A 16,106-nucleotide genomic window follows, 5' to 3' on the forward strand; every position below is an offset into this window, starting at 1 on the left:
GAGAGGGGCCTCATTCAGGCTAAAATGATATTATGCTAGGAACAGTGGTGTGTGGGTGAGTAGTGAGTAATTCAACTCCTTATGCCTGAGGTCCAAAAAGGGAGTTCAAAGAGAGAGAGATGTACACACTTACATTCACTAGTGGATGTCTTCACACCACATATAAGTGCACGGGGGTCTCTGTCTCTTCCCTGTCTGAGAAAGATGGTAATATTTTTATAACCTATAGTCAACCAGGATATTGGAAGGTTTCTAAATTTGAGTTTGGGCTTCAAAAATGTGAAACAGTCTTTTACCACTCAAAGCTAAAGTCATATGCTCTAAACCAGCTCCACCAAAGCTCTACATTGATTATTATTAGGTACAATTACCAGTGAAGTAGTATTTTGATCCCCACTATCCAGTACCTATTGAGAAGCCTTGGCGATATGATTGTCAGGTTACTCTGGCTCAAGATTCAAACAGCTTAAGAATCCAACACTGATAACGAATCCATCATGTACCAGATACTTTGCATTATGGACTTCACCCACTTTCTCATTTTAATTCATCAACAAAACCATGAATGAACAAAGCCTTAACTGAGGCATTAACTGAGCGTTTTACCCAGCATTCTTGGTAGCAAGCAACAGAAAGGAACCCTGGCTAACTTAATCAGAAAAGGAATTTATTGGAAGTATGTGAGGAAAGCTAGAGAATCAGGTCCTAAAAATGAGCTCCATTGAAGGCTGGGTGGCAGGAACCACTAAGAAAAGCCTTGTTGGATGTCATTAGAAATGACAAATACCCACCATTTGCTTCGATGTGGATGGACCTGGAGGGTATTATGCTGAGTGAAGTAAGTCAGTCGGAGAAGGACAAACATTATATGGGCTCATTCATTTGGGGAATATAAAAAATAGTGAAAGGGAATAAAGGGGAAAGGAGAAAAAATGAGTGGGAAATATCAGAAAGGGAGACAGAACATGAGAGACTCCTAACTCTGAGAAATGAACTAGGGTAGGGGAGGTGGGTGGGGGGTGGGAATGACTGGGTGATGGGCACTGAGGTGGGCACTTGACGGGATGAGCACTGGGTGTTATGCTATATGTTGGCAAAGTGAACACCAATAAAAAATAAATTTATATATATATTTTAAAAGGGTTAGCATCCAAAACCTATAAAGAATTTATCAAACTTGGGACTCATGGGTGGCTCAGCGGTTGAGGATTGGCTGAGTAGAGTTGCCAGGAGTGTGAGGAGAGCAAGTATCATTGTCTTGTTTATTATTTTATTTATTTATTTATTTATTTATTTATTTATTTATTTATTTGCACAAGTTGACCAACACCAAGACTTAGGCAATGAGAACATTCTCGTAAATAGAAAGAGGCTTTGGAAGTGGGTCAGCCACTATCCAATCCTGATAAAGCTCTAATGCACCAGGCATGGAAGGGTTAAGTAATTTGTTAAAGACATAAAGTAGTAGGGGGCAGAACTGGGTTTCGAGTCTGCTCTCTTTCTAGCATATGTTGCCTCATACATAATATAATGATGATGGAAATGAATCAAAACCATTGAAAAGTTCCCCCAAATCAAAATATGTTCCTAGTCCTCCCTCCCAATGCCTCCACGGTCCCCACTGTTCTCTCATCTGAGATCCCGCAACACTCCTACTTACCTCTCTAATACCACTTGGCACTTTGCACATGACATTCTGATGCCTGTTTACACATCTCTCATTTCTACTAGGCTGTCAAGTCTTCAAGGGCAATGACCAATAATTATTTACTTGTATGTTGTAGAACTAGACACATGTTAGGCACTCAATGAAATTTTTTTTGAATGAACAAGTTAGTGAATGAATAATTGGAAGAATGACTATAGAAGACCACCTTGACGTAGAGATCAGGGCATCAAGCCATTAGTTGTTGAAGAGATGGTAAAAAAGAAATCTACATATGACCTAGGTGGGACTGGAAACTAAAAATAAAGAAAATTTTTGTGTTTTTTGCTTGAGTTCAATTGAAAAAAACAATTTGCCCTTTGCTCTCTGTCTGGGTAAATAGCCAGGCAACAAGGACAGCTGCAAGGCATTGCAAATGATACTGGAAAAGATCCTATCACTTGAGTTGTTGTGAAAATATGGCCAGATGACCAGACAAGGCCTAAGCTAAGCGGGCTGGAAGCCAAAAGCCACAAAACAAGCAAATAATTTCTCGAAAGTCAATCCACACGGACTCTGTACAAAGTAACTTTTATCAAGGGCACCGTACAGCCTTCAATTATTTGAAAATCTACTGCATTATAAGATTTAAATATGTTCAAACACTCTGCCATGCTATGTGATTAGGCTAACAATCCTTGGATGAAAACCTAAATGCTTAAGGAAATGTCTGATTTTTTTTTTGCCCTATATGTTTTCTTTCCCACATTACATAAAAAAGGATTTTGATTCAGAAGAATTAGAAAGATATTTTTCACTCCGGCCCATTTGGATAATATTTGTTGGGATGAGAATTGTTACTTTAGATGGAAATGTGTTCTTAGAGCATTAGAGTACAAAAGATACCTGGGGAAAATTCTTTATTTGTTGAGAACACTTCTAATAGAATTATGCTCAATCAACTCAACCAGAAAAATCAAAATGCCAAAATAAGATAAGTAAAAATAGTAGGAGAACTGTCTATCACCAAGTGTTATAAAATGCCAGAAATTCTAAAAATAAAAAAATAAAAAAAATAAAATAAAATGCCAGAAAAATAAATCACTTATAATCTTGACTTAATTCTACAATGTAATGAAGAAAATAATTATGCCAGCAGGGAGGATGTTGATGACAAAGCCTCCTCCAATCTTTCATTCAAGTCAGAATGTAACACTCTGTTTTTTGCTAGAAACATGAATAACGAGTATTTAAAGAACTATTTCTGACACATAAAAACAGAATAATGGAAGAGTGTAGGCAATTTTCTATGTTTGGCTCAGAACATTCTTTTTCCATTTATTCTAATGTTCCCTTTCACTTCTAAATTAAAAAAAAGAGTTGCATATATTATTTGTGGTATTTAGCCAATTGGTCCTATTTTAGTTGTGGAAGCTTCACAGAAAGCATTTGGTAATAAACAGCAAAGACGGGTTGAGGTGCCACTATTCTGCTTTATGGAGGCATGCTTAATAGGAAGATTCTCAGGAGGTCTTCTTGATCAAATAAAGCTTGAATTCTCCAAGCTGGGGTTTCTTTCATCTATTCATTCAGTAAGGCATCCATCCTCATTTGTCTGCCAATCCAGCAGATATTTATTGGGCTTTGGTCATGCACAAGGCAAGGGGTGCCAAGAAGCAATTGTGCAAAAGAGGTGGCATATTTTGATGGCTACAAGTATGGCCCGGAGGGAAGTGCCCGTGTTTAAAGCTTTAGTGGCTACGTAACCTTGATCCAGTTACTTAATCTCTTCATGCTTCAATTTCTTCATCTGTAAAATAAGTCCTTGTGGGTTGTGAGGATTAAATAGGTTACCATACTTCAAAGCACTTAGAAGAGTACTACACACCCTAGGTGCATCTTAGTTGTTATTCCCGGAGCATCTTAAATACTTTGCCAGAGTGTTGCCCTTAAGGGGCAGAGGGCAATTTTCCAACTCTGATAAAGAGGTTGGAGCAAGGGTAGATACATTTTAAAGAGTAAAGGTAATGAACTAGCACCTTTTCCACACGTCTTGTAGGGCTGAAATTCTGTAATGGGTGCATCCCTCTCTTCCCCAGACACTCTCCAAGACTTCCAACCCGGAGTCTCAGTCCCCTGATTTCTGATTCAGGCCTGACCAGCATATCGAAGAGTGGAATCTTGAAACGGCCTTCATCACCCCTGCCTGGTAAGTGACACAGTAGAGCATTTGCCTACTGGCTGAGCTGCAGCCTCCTTCCATGTTGGCTCAGTAACACGACTGGACTTCTGTCTTGGTTTTCTGGTGAGTACCCTTCTTCCCTGGGCTAGAAACTCTAGTCTGAACCTCAGTCAGGTGGGCTCATCTTTTGGATTTTGCTAGCTCTCTGCCCTGAGAAGGTTGAACTCTATCGCCTATGCCCTCAGTCTTACACCAAATTCTGCTGTAACTGAAGTCCTGAAATCATTGGCCTTAGCTATCCCTACTGAGAAATGGTTTCCATATCCATGGCCCACACACTGGATTGGAGTCCCATGATGCCAACACCAAGGAGAACAGTGGTCTGGGGCGACTGTGAAGGGACTTTGTGCAACTCTCTTTAGTAGCATTCCTGCTAGCTTTATTGTTTTCCTCAGCCTTGGTCTCAGGGCTGTTGACCTCTGATACTCCCCTGCCTGCATATACTGAAACTTTGTTGTATCAGACTTTTAAAAGCAAACAAAATCAACTTGGGTTGAAATCCTTTGATACTTTGGAGATGAAGTGGATTGATTGTTAAATATGCCATATGAAAGAGTGTGGATTCGAAAAGTCCATGGGTTAAATTCCACAGACAGAATTTAATAAGGATACTGAATATCTGGTCTTTCACTTGAGTACTAAAAACCTAAGTACATAAGTACAGGGAAAGCCAGATGCCTGTTAATGTGTATGAATAATTTTGAAGTTTTCTCTGCTAATAAATTTAATTGTAGCCTGGAGTATGAGTATATGCTCAGCTGCATAATGGCTTCCAGAGATATTCAAGTCCTAATGCCTGGAACCGATGAATATTAATATTATCTTACATAGCAAAAGGATCATTGTAGATACAATTAAATTAAGGATCTTGAGATGCAGAGATTATCCCGGATTCCTCAGGTAGGCCTAAACTATAATTTTTATAAGAAGTCTTCTTACAAGGAGAGAGTTGGAGGTGTGACTGCAGAAGAAGGAAAATGTGAAGTGAAGGGGCGGGGCGGGGTGGAGGGTGGAAGAAATGTGACGACAAAAGGAAGGGGCCTCTGGCCTAGGAATGTCATGGCTTCTAGAAGCTAGAAAAGGCAAGAACACAAGTTCTCCCCTAGAGACTCCAGAGGGAACCAATCCTGTAGCACCTTGATTTCAGCCCCATAAGACTCATTCTGGACTTTCAAAAGAGAAAATAAATTTGCATTGTTTTAAGCTACTACATTTGTGGTAATTAGTTGTAGCAGCCATAGAAAACTAATACGGACTCAAACTCTGTTCTTGGTGGATCACATCTGAATTGATAAATGCCATTTGAGTCACTGAATATCAAGAAGGGGGTAAGTTTAGCGTAATGACTCAGAATTATAAAGAAACTCCAAAACCCATCGTGAGAGGAATGCTAGAAATAATTGTTTCTATGTAAGAAGCAGTGAGAATTTGAGATTTCAAGTATTTTGGAAGTCATCCCATGCAAGGGGACTTTTCTTGTCCTGAATGTCCCTAAATGATGGAACTTGTCACAGTTTGTAGTTCTATGTTTATTTGCGTGGTTATTTGTATAATGTGCTTCTCCTCCATTGTTCTCTAAGTTTTACGATGACTGAGATTAGATTTGGTCACCATTTTATACCCAGTACCCAACAAGAATAGGAGACATTCAGAAACTGAAACAGAATGAGAGAATTTTGTAAAAATCCTCCCCCGTGAGGGTTAGAGTACATGGTAAGTCATTATAACAAAGAGCCTCAGAGAACAGTGGCTTACACAGGGGAGGAATTATTTTTCTCTTTTCTAAAACAGTCAAAGGGGAGGTGGACATCTGGGGCTGGAAAGATCTCAGGTTTCTTCCATCTCGCTGCTCTGCCATTTAGTTTAGTAATAGAGATAAAAAGAACTTCTATCAAATCACTCAATAAATGTTAAGGAGACAGCTTAGAAAAACTAGGAAAATTAAGTATGAGCCTATATGGAAAACGTAATAGAACAAGAAGAATTATGTACGTTTGGTTTTGATCTATGATTATTTCTTTATATATAAGGAACAGGATTTATAGTTTCAGTGAATTATTTAAGTAGAGTTAGGGAATTACAATGTAGCCATCAATTAGAAAATTTAGGATCACACACAACGTCCTGTAGAGTATCAAAGATACTTAATTCTCCCATAATTTCACAATGATATCATAAGTAATTTTTCTAATTATGATGAAGAAAAAATCTAGGTAGAAAATAAGGGCTCCTATAACAGACCAGACACCTGAGCACAAGTCACCTGTTGTTTGAAGTTACAGCATTTGTCTCCGCTAATTAACCTTTTGTTGAGTCTCTCAAGTCTTATGTAGGAAAGTTTTTGTATGTGGTCTGAGTGAGCTAACATCAGTCCAAAAACAAAATGTCCCTGAGGATATCCTAAAATTACATATGCATATTCTTTTCATCTCTTTATAGAGAAACTAAAATGTTAGATAGACTGAAGCAATTAGATTTTTCTCTACTGTTCTCTCATTTTAGTCTGATGAGCATTTGCAATGATTTTGAACATTATGCTACTCTTGGGGGAGAACTAATTGAGGTGCTTGGAAACCTCTCTGCTCAGTTTACAAAACATTAGGTTTCATGGTCATGTGTCTCACTGCGCACATCCTTTGGTTTTACCTGTTCTTAATAGGAACTGCTTAGGGCCTATTTGAGACAATAAGAAGCAGGAATTATCTTTTGATAAAGCAATTAAATTGAAGTAACTCCTTTGTGTTTCCTTCTGAAAATTGTAGTATTGCTAGCTAATATATCTTTGGATGCCACCACCATTTTATCCTGGAGAGACAGTATTCACTTCTACCAAACACATCAGTTCTATCATTTCCAAAAAAGTAAAAGTAAAAAGAAAAAAAAAAGAGAAGAGAAAGAGAAGGAGGGAGGAAGAATGGACAAGAGAGAATTTCAATTAATGAGAAAAAGTCCTTCAGAATTATGTAAATGTAGTCCACCTTAGATAGACTTAATTTTAAGTCATTTACTTACTTGAATTTCCAAAGGACCTCATTGAAAAGGCTGTCTCCTCCATAATGTAGAGCTCCAAGACTCCAAGGACCTGGTTAGAATCAAACCAGAGTGTATTATAATACCTCTAATTGTGCATATCTTTCTTTTGTAAAAAAAAAAGATTTTATTTATTTATTCATGAGAGACACAGAGAGAGGCAGAGGCATAGGCAGAGGGACGCTCAACCACTGAGCCACCCAGGTGCCTTGGGTGAATATCCTTCTTTAGGAGTTTTTCCTCCTTTCATACTCCCTAGTTGGGGCATTATGAAAAATGCTATCACAAATGAGAGAAGAAACTAAGACAGAGTTACAAATAGAAGCAAGCTTCTTTATCCATGACATTTTATGGGCAAATAATGTATTACTATTAGTGTTATGATTGAATTTTGTATATTATTGTTGCTGTAGACTCAATGTTTGTGTCCCCCCACAAAATTCATGTTGAAGCCCTAATCCCAGTGTGATGGTATTTCAAGGTGGGGCCTTTGAGAGGCAATTAGTTTTATTTGAGGTCAGTACAGTGGTTCCCCCATCATGGCATTAGCGTACTTCTAAGAACAGGGAGACCAGCGCCCTCTCTCTGCCTAATGAGAAACAGCAAGAAGGTGGCTCTCTGAAAGCCAGGAAAGGCCCTTAACCAGGAAATAGTTGGCCCGCATCTTGGTATTGGACTTGCCAGCTTCCAGAACTGTGAGAAATACGTGTGTTGTTTAGCCACTCAGTCTATGGTATTTTTTTATAGCAGCCTGAACTAACAATTTTCTTTGGTGATGCCTGTTGAGTATTTGAAAAACAGTGTTTGTGTCTCTAGATCTCTAGTAGAGGCAGGAATTCAACAAGATGAAATAAAAATGATCTTTTAATAGTTTTAAAGGTTCTTATTTTATAAGGCCCTCGTACACTTAAAAATAAAAACTAATCTTTAGCATAAACAGGGGCACAATTCTTCAGAATGATTATGGTACTACATTTTAAAAAAAATCTAGAGAATGCAGTAACTGTTATTAGTGACAATAATAACGGTCCTCATTATCTGTGATGAATATTTATAGAATGTTCACTGAATGTGCGGAATTTAGCTCCTTAGAAATTGCTTTATCACTGAGTCATTTTCTAAGATGAGCTAGGTGGTTGATCCAAATCCCTTTGATCATATTTTATTTTATTATTTTTTAAAGATTTATTTATTTATTTATTTATTTATTTATTTATTTATTTGAGAGAGGGAGAGAGAGAGAGAGACAGCATGCCTCTGGGTACAAGTGGTGGGAAGGGGCAGAGGGGCAGAGAGAATCCTCCAGCAGACTCCCTGAGTGGCTGGGCTTAATCTCAGGACCCTGAGATCATGACTTCAGCCAAAATCAAGAGTATGATGTTTAACAGACTGAGCCACCCAGTTGCCCCTCTTTGATGGGATTTTAAAAACACATATATCTTCCCTTCAGGATTATATATACCTATTATTTTCCCTTATCCCTCATGAGATCTGTGCTCTAGTGACCCACTGGTAACAGTGAGATGTGTCATATCCCTTGGTGTGTTGGGGTGGAAAAAAGATTGAGAGTAGATTTCTACAATCAAAAGAATTGCTACTTTTGTTCCATCTGTTCCAATATGTCAGTTTCAGTCAGTTAGGTTATCAAGGATTAGCTCTCCTTCCAGTTCAGTCATGTGTAGCATGGTTTAGTGTAGAGAGCACACATATCCTGAGTCCTAAGACACAGATTGATGGTATCTACAGTGTAAATACCTAGGTGATTGCTTCCTCTTAAAAAGAGTGGGACTGCTTCACCTTACCATCAGTTTATCTGGCCGAAGAAATAGAAATTCTGACTTAGATTAGTCTTAGAAAATCCAAATCAGGAAAGCAAATGTGCAAAAAAAAAAAATCGTATATGTTGCATTCCAGAACTGACCAAAATGATAGAGAATTAGTCACTATTTGGTATTCAGTGTCAATAATATCCTTCTTGAGCACAGCTTGAACTTGAAACTCATCCTTTTTTTTTTTTTTGCAAATTGTATCATACTCCTCTAACATTTCAGAAGCTATCCTCCACTTTTATTCCCACTGGCAATATACATGTACACAGCATCCTCAGAATCCACTCTAACCCAATTTAATTATTCATAATCAAGGTTTTAAAAAATCATTGCATATTGATTATGCCTTACATGTTTTATGTTCTATCAATAAACTCAGAATTAATCAAAGAAAATTGGAATGAGAAAACATCAGAAATTCAAAATCATTAAGTCGACATACTTTACTCAGATGATAAATTGTGAAATATTTTCGAAGCAGGAACTCATAATATTTATATAATTACACAATGTTTCAATCATTATTTACTCTAGCCCAAATTAAAGGATCGTGTATATAATTTATTCACTTGCATATTTTGAAAGTTCACGTGAAAGCATTGGCATACAGTTAAAACTTTGGGTCGGTTCTCACATCTCCTGTGGCAGTCTGTGAAGGGGGTACTTAGGTTCAACCCCAGATCTACAAGTTGCTAGCCATGGTCAAATTACTGAGTCTCTCTGTGCCTTAGTTTCCTTTTCTGTAACATGAAGCAAATAACAATATTTACTTTTCTGCATTATTGTGAAAACAACCCAGTTAACTTCTCAACAACTGGTTTTACTTCATGATTGTATGTTACTTGGAAGACCTTATTTTAAGGAGTAAATAATTGGGAATAATTTCATATTCATAATGCAAATATGGACTTTACATTAAGACCATTTTTTTTCCCACTGGGAAAGAAGTATTCAAAATTGAGGGAATTAAGCAAATGATTTTCCTTTTTCCCTAAAATAAACTAAATGACTCTCTTGATTTTGATTCTGGTAAAAATGAAAAATAATATATCATCATTGTAAAAAAATTGATTTAGACTGAAAAGTATAAGAAAAAGAAATCACCCATAAGCTCATTACCTAGAGATATCCAATATCACATTTTAATATATGTTCTTTTTAGTCCTTTTTGATGCATATATAATTTTCTCTTACAAAATTGAGATCATACTGTATATCTTTTTTTCACTTTGGTATAATATCAGAAACACTTCCTGTTGCCCCTAGTCATTGATAGCATGATGTATTATTGCTGTAGAATACTTCATTGTATAAATGACTATAATTTACTAAAATTTTCTCTATCATTAATTTTTTTCTATTACAAATAGTGCCACAGTGAATAACACCAAATACTTACCTCAAAAGAAAGAATCAGAAACAGTCCTCTCTCCCACAGAGTTACAAAATCTGGATTACAATTCAATGTCAGAATACAAATCTTTATGACTGGCGATCTAAATGATAATCCTGAAAGATCCTAAAAGTGGAATTATTAGGTCAAAAGGTGTAAATAAATGATTCTTGATTAATGAAGGATAAATTAGCTTATGACTCCTGTATAGAAGTTGTTTCTTTGTATTTTTCTCTTTCTGAGGAATTTCTGTTTTGGATAATTAAAAACACAAAAGAAATATTTTGCTAAAGGGACCCAAGGGAAAAATATCCTTGGGTTTCCCTTGCGGTCACCTCTTTATACTGAGGCCTTCTCCCCTGACTGTACTCTAAATTAGTTGATGCCATAGACCTTAAATGTGAATCAGCAACTTAATTATAACACAGTGGTTTAAATGTATTTTCTAGTACTGTATTTAAGTGTCAGGATGTAAATGTTGTAGTGGCATGTTTCAAAAAGATTTGGAGTCACTTTTCTCTGGTCAGCCTAGTCTCTGAACGCCTAGCCAACCTTATGAAGAATCATGACGACCCCAAGTAACCTCTTTTAAATGGGCTTGTTTTCAATCTGGGGCAGTTCTATAAAAGGAAAACACATGTGCACATACCAGATTCTACAACTATTGCTGATTGCTTTTCCGCTCGGATGGGCCAGGGTCCAGTTTTCTCAGGGCTTCAGGGAGTGCTTTGACATACTTCCCTCCTCTTCTCTACTGGCAGCACTGCCAACCTGCTGGGATGAGAGAGGGTTGGGCGAGGGTATCATTCCTTTCCTTCTCACTGGGCCTGGGGATAGTAGGTGTTGGCATCAGGGAGTTGTGTTCATCATGTAAATCCCACCAACGTTGCCACTGGGAGGCACGGTAGTGCATTTGGGTTAAACTGTATTCTCTGTGCTAGGTCACATGGTTTGTACTCCTATTTTACTACACTTGAATGTTATGCCCATGGGCAAACTGCTTAATCCTACAGCTACATTGTGTCTCTACCTCCTGGATCTTGCAAGAAGGGATCATGATAATGGTATCTACCTAGTAAGGTTATTCTGAAGATGAAACAAGACAAAGCATGTCTTGTCTTGGGTAGTCAACAGTACCTGCTGTTAATAAATGCTTCATAAAAGCCAACTGATAGTTTCAGAAGAAAAATCTGCCGTTAGTTTCATCTTCATAATTATAAACAATCTGAAATCAAGTTTATATGTCTTAATTCATGCACTCACACTATATCCATTTGTTCAAGTGTCTCTGCTTAGTGCTGAGATAAAAGAAGGTAAGACAATAAAAAATGAGATGGTGTGTGTAAAGAATTTATTATGGTGCTTTTACTCAACAAATGGCACTGTGATTATTATGAAATAGCAAATAATGAGTGCTATAAATAATCGTGATTTTAGGCCCTGTGAATTGAAAATTGTTCTACATCACAATTTATTTTAGAATAAACTTGGACCTGAAGGGGTATGGATTCAGTGGTGCTAAAACATTCTGAATCTTAATGATTATTCTGTGGCCTAAATATTAAGACACAATGTACATTTTAATCAAGTTGATGAACTTCAGGCCTCGCGAAAATCTGTGTGTTTGAGAAAGAAATGTGATGCTTTATTGAAAGAATATATTTATTTGTTGCTGTGCTTGGTTTAGAAGCCATTTTTGCATTTAAACTATTGGGTGGGGTGGGGAGGGAAAGAGGAAAGAAAGTAAGTCCTCTTTGGGGATATTCCCCCACAGAATTGATATACATTCTAAAATAAATGGAAATGGAAAGTGAAAAGTCAGAATAGCTTTACAGAACATAGCAGGCATGTGAAAGAGTGACCAACATATTGCTAGCTTATATTCACTGAGGGAATGGAAATCCACATAGTAGAAGAAAATATCTGATCTAGCCTCTATGAATTCAACAAAAAAAACCTAAAAATATTTGTTTCTCCTCGAGAAAATAAAAGTGATTATCTACTAAACATGAGCTATATAGTTGCTTTGGGTTGAAACCTGAAGAGGAGGTCAGATTGGTCAAAGCTTATCCAATAGAGATTTTGAAGATGTGATATTTATAAGGCTAAATTTCAAAAAAGATCACTTAGGCAGATTTGGCCATAGTTTAAAAAGTCTTGTTAGATGTTATGAAACATCTAACAAGATGTTATTGTGTGTCATTTCATCACACAACCCATCAAAGTTATTCCCAAATTTTATTTTTGATTCTGGTATTTATTGCATAGGGTAACGGTAGCCAGGAACCAGATTTTCAGCCAAACTAAAATAAAGACAGCAGAATCTTGTCTCCATGTTGATGTGGAGCTTGTTTCTCTCTCAGCTCTTATATGAGGTCTTCGCTGGCATATATTTGCTTAAGCCAATAGGACTTTTACGGTCCTATGCTTCTGAATTTTCAACACATCCTATCAATTGTTTTGATTGATGTGCTGACCGTTCTTGTTGAAGAGAACAGAATCTTCTGCCAAATTAGGCAACACCCCCTCTTCCTCTATGATCACCACTCAGGCATTTGGAGAGGACTTCATGCTAATTCCCAGAACCCTTTTAATTAAACATGTTTTGATTGGTAAGTTTGGATTTATATTGTATTATATAGTTTTACCCACTTTTCCAAGTGCTCATTCGATAAGTCAAAACATTTTTCTGCATAATAAACCTAATATTTAACACTGAAATCATCTTTGCCTATAGCTACGATTATCAAACTACAGTACCTCCTGGACATAATTATTTATTCCTATTTTGTTCCCAACTTATTTATAATTTGAAAAATAATAATTGTAATTTATGAGTACATGCCCAATGTTTAATTACTTACATGTGTAATCTCAGGGTCTCATCATTACAGTTCCTGAAAAGGTAGAGTTTCAGAGAGTAGGAGATAGAAAGGAGATTTCTACGTGTGTCTGAAAGACCAGTGCCAGTGGATTTCACAATATTATGGTTGTTGCAATCCTCTCCTATCTGTTCCAACTAAAGGCAAAGTCTGTCAGAATTTTTCAGTGATGGATTGCTGATGATGCTCCTTCTATAGCCAAATAGTTATCAATCACTAAATGACATTCTGAGTCAAGTGATTTCAGTACAGGGTTTTCATTGCATGAAACATTTTCGTACATTTCATTGAAATAATTCTTTAGGATCCTGATGATGATAAAACCAGAGAAAAAACTCATGGGAAGACTTCATAAAACATTACACTGCTTCCAAGGCTAGGCAAAGGTAAAAAGAGAAAACTGAAATTTAACTACCTTTGTCACCTTCTCTGGCTAACATATATCCTGTAAGGAAGGTACATGTAATCCATAACATCTTTATTCATTTGCTTCTTTATTCTGTACTGATATTTTGACCCCCTACTCTAACGTTTGGCACTATATTAAAGTCTAGGGATATCATGAGGATCAGGATAACTCCAAGAACCTCAGAGTTTATGCAAAAGGGCTTACTAAGACTTGGATTTAAAATACAGACGCTGGGGAATCCCTGGGTGGCTCAACAGTTTAGCGCCTGCCTTCGGCCCAGGGCATGATCCTGAAGTTTTGGGATCGAGTCCCACATCGGGCTCCCTGTATGGAGCCTGCTTCTCCCTCTGCCTGTGTCTCTGCCTCTCTCTCTCTCTCCGTGTGTGTCTCTCATGAATAAATAAATAAAATCTTAATAAAATAAAATAAATAAAATAAATAAAATAAAATAAAATAAAATAAAATACAGATGCTTGAGCTCCACTCTATAGATGTGGAGATTCTATAGATATAGCTGTGGTAGATTCTATAGATGTGAGGAGGGACCCAACCATCTTTATTTTCAGTAAGCCCCTGGAGTAACTGTAATGCAGTATTGGAACTATTCTCCAATTAGCAATGATTTAATGAGAAATACAGACGAAGTAATTATAATAACATAAATGCTAAGGTAACAGTAAGCACCGGGTACTATACATCAGAGTACTTCTAACATAGACTTGGACTAAGAGAAGAAAAAATAATCAAGTTTCAAATTTTTCTATGGTGTCTCAATTTTCACCAAGGTTTTCTATCAAACCACTGCTGAGTTGCATCATCAAAATTGTGAAGATACAAAAAAAGGAGAAAACATACCAAGAAAAGGATGGGTGAAGACTCCAGTGGGAGGAAAACACGCCCCAAGCAACAAAAAGAAATTTGCCATAGGTGGCTCATGCTCTGGAACAAATGAATGAGAGCCAAAGTCAATAAATTAAGTTTTTGAATTTCTCTGATAAAGAATATCACAGCAGAGATGCCTAGGTGGGTCAGTCAGTTAAGCGACCAATGTTTGATTTCACCTCAGGTCATGATCTAAGGGTTGTGAGATTGTGCCCTGCATCAGCTCTGCCCTGGGCATGGAGGCTGCTTATGATTTTCTCTCTCCCTCTTCCTACCTCAAATAAATAAATAAATAAATAAATAAATAAATAAATAAATAAATAAATAAATATCAGAGTGATCACGTACCAGGAAATTGCCCTCAACCCCCTGCCAGAAAAAGAGATGATATTAACATCAGAAAACTTTGAGTCCAAGGCAAAAAGCAGTAAAGAAGACGAAAAAAGGAATTTTATTATGAAAAAGAGTACAATCTAAAGTGAAGATTAAATCTTAGTGTTTATGAAATGACGTATCAAAATTATTAAGGCAAATGCTGCAGGAAATACTAGAATGAATAGATATACAAATTAAACATAAGCAAAGACATAAAGAATCCATATGACAAAATTAATGACATGATATACATATGTATCATATATATGTGTGTAAATATATATGTGTTTGGACATGGATATATGCATATCCTATTCATTCTATTTTCATTCCCATTGTTTTCTAAATATTCTACAATTTCAATTTTGACTTCCATTTTTTTTTTTTAAAGATTTTAGTTATTTATTCATGAGAGACAGAGAGAGGCAGAGACACAGGCAGAGGGAGAAGCAGGCTCCATGCAGGGATCCTGATGTGGGACTCGATCCCAGGTCTCCAGGATCACACCCTGGGCTGGAGGCAGGCGCTAAACCGCTGAGCCACCCAGGCTGCCTTTGACTTCCATTTTGAATGACATTATTTAAGAAAGGGATTTTTTTGTATTGTATTTTTATTATTACTTGTTAATTAAAATCAGAAGTTATACTTTGTATTGAATTTAAATTTAGAAATTGAGGAATCTTTGTGGACTAGTTTATGACCAATATTATATGTATACAAATTCCCTTATGAATTATGAATTATTCATGTTTGTATCTCTAAAATATCAAAACAGTAAAAACATCACATAGGCAAACATATTTATATACACATATGTACTAGAAAGTTTCCCTTATCAATGAAATATGCACACGCATTAAAGGCTATCACCTAAAAATATAGAATAGCCCTTTGTTATTCATTGTTTCCAATTTATAAAAATGGGTCATAAATTAGACCATAATTAATAGCTTAACAATTGCTAGAATTTCAATCTATTACAAAGTTCAGTCTCTGATCATAAAAACATAATAAATATGCAAAAACTGAGTTTCTTTATCTAATGCAATGCAAAACATAAAATCAGAATTGCAATAGCAGAATATTTAGAAAATAAGGATAATGAAAGTAAGACCAATAAAAATCAAGCCAAGGCAATGCTCTTAAGGGGGAGAATATATATATTATATTACATATAATTTCACATAAATAAAATATATAAATATGTAATAAGAAAAATGCATATACATTTCATGCAGACACACACACAAATTTAGACTGAACAAATTTACCCAAGGTAGTTGTCTGGAGAGAGAATCCCTGAGACAATAAAATATATAAACTGCAAGCAATCTCAATGAGAATAAGGGAAAGAAAGCAAAAATATACAAAATTAGAAATGAAATTGAGTTAGTGGTCAGTTTGATGATTAAAAGTCCA

General features: G+C 36.4%; 2 long non-coding RNA genes across 2 annotated transcripts in view; one reads left to right on the top strand and one right to left on the bottom strand.

Annotated features, from left to right (window-relative positions):
• The window catches only part of LOC118350147 (uncharacterized), a 118,388-nt gene extending 114,530 nt beyond the window's left edge, over window positions 1-3,858 (top strand). Inside the window, exon 3 of the long non-coding RNA XR_004803422.1 lies at window positions 3,745-3,858. This is a non-coding gene — a long non-coding RNA (uncharacterized LOC118350147). The remainder of the gene's footprint in view (window positions 1-3,744) is intronic.
• On the bottom strand, window positions 134-11,057 carry LOC112677927 (uncharacterized). Its single transcript, XR_003147285.3, has 5 exons — window positions 10,789-11,057; window positions 10,146-10,265; window positions 9,355-9,486; window positions 6,900-6,969; window positions 134-195 (listed from the first exon to the last, which is right to left on the bottom strand). It is a non-coding gene; the product is annotated as an uncharacterized LOC112677927 (long non-coding RNA).
• Window positions 11,058-16,106: the final 5,049 nt, after the last annotated feature.

The sequence above is a fragment of the Canis lupus genome, chromosome 10 (genome assembly GCF_003254725.2).
Source record: "Canis lupus dingo isolate Sandy chromosome 10, ASM325472v2, whole genome shotgun sequence".
In the NCBI taxonomy this organism is placed as follows: Eukaryota; Metazoa; Chordata; class Mammalia; order Carnivora; family Canidae; genus Canis; species Canis lupus.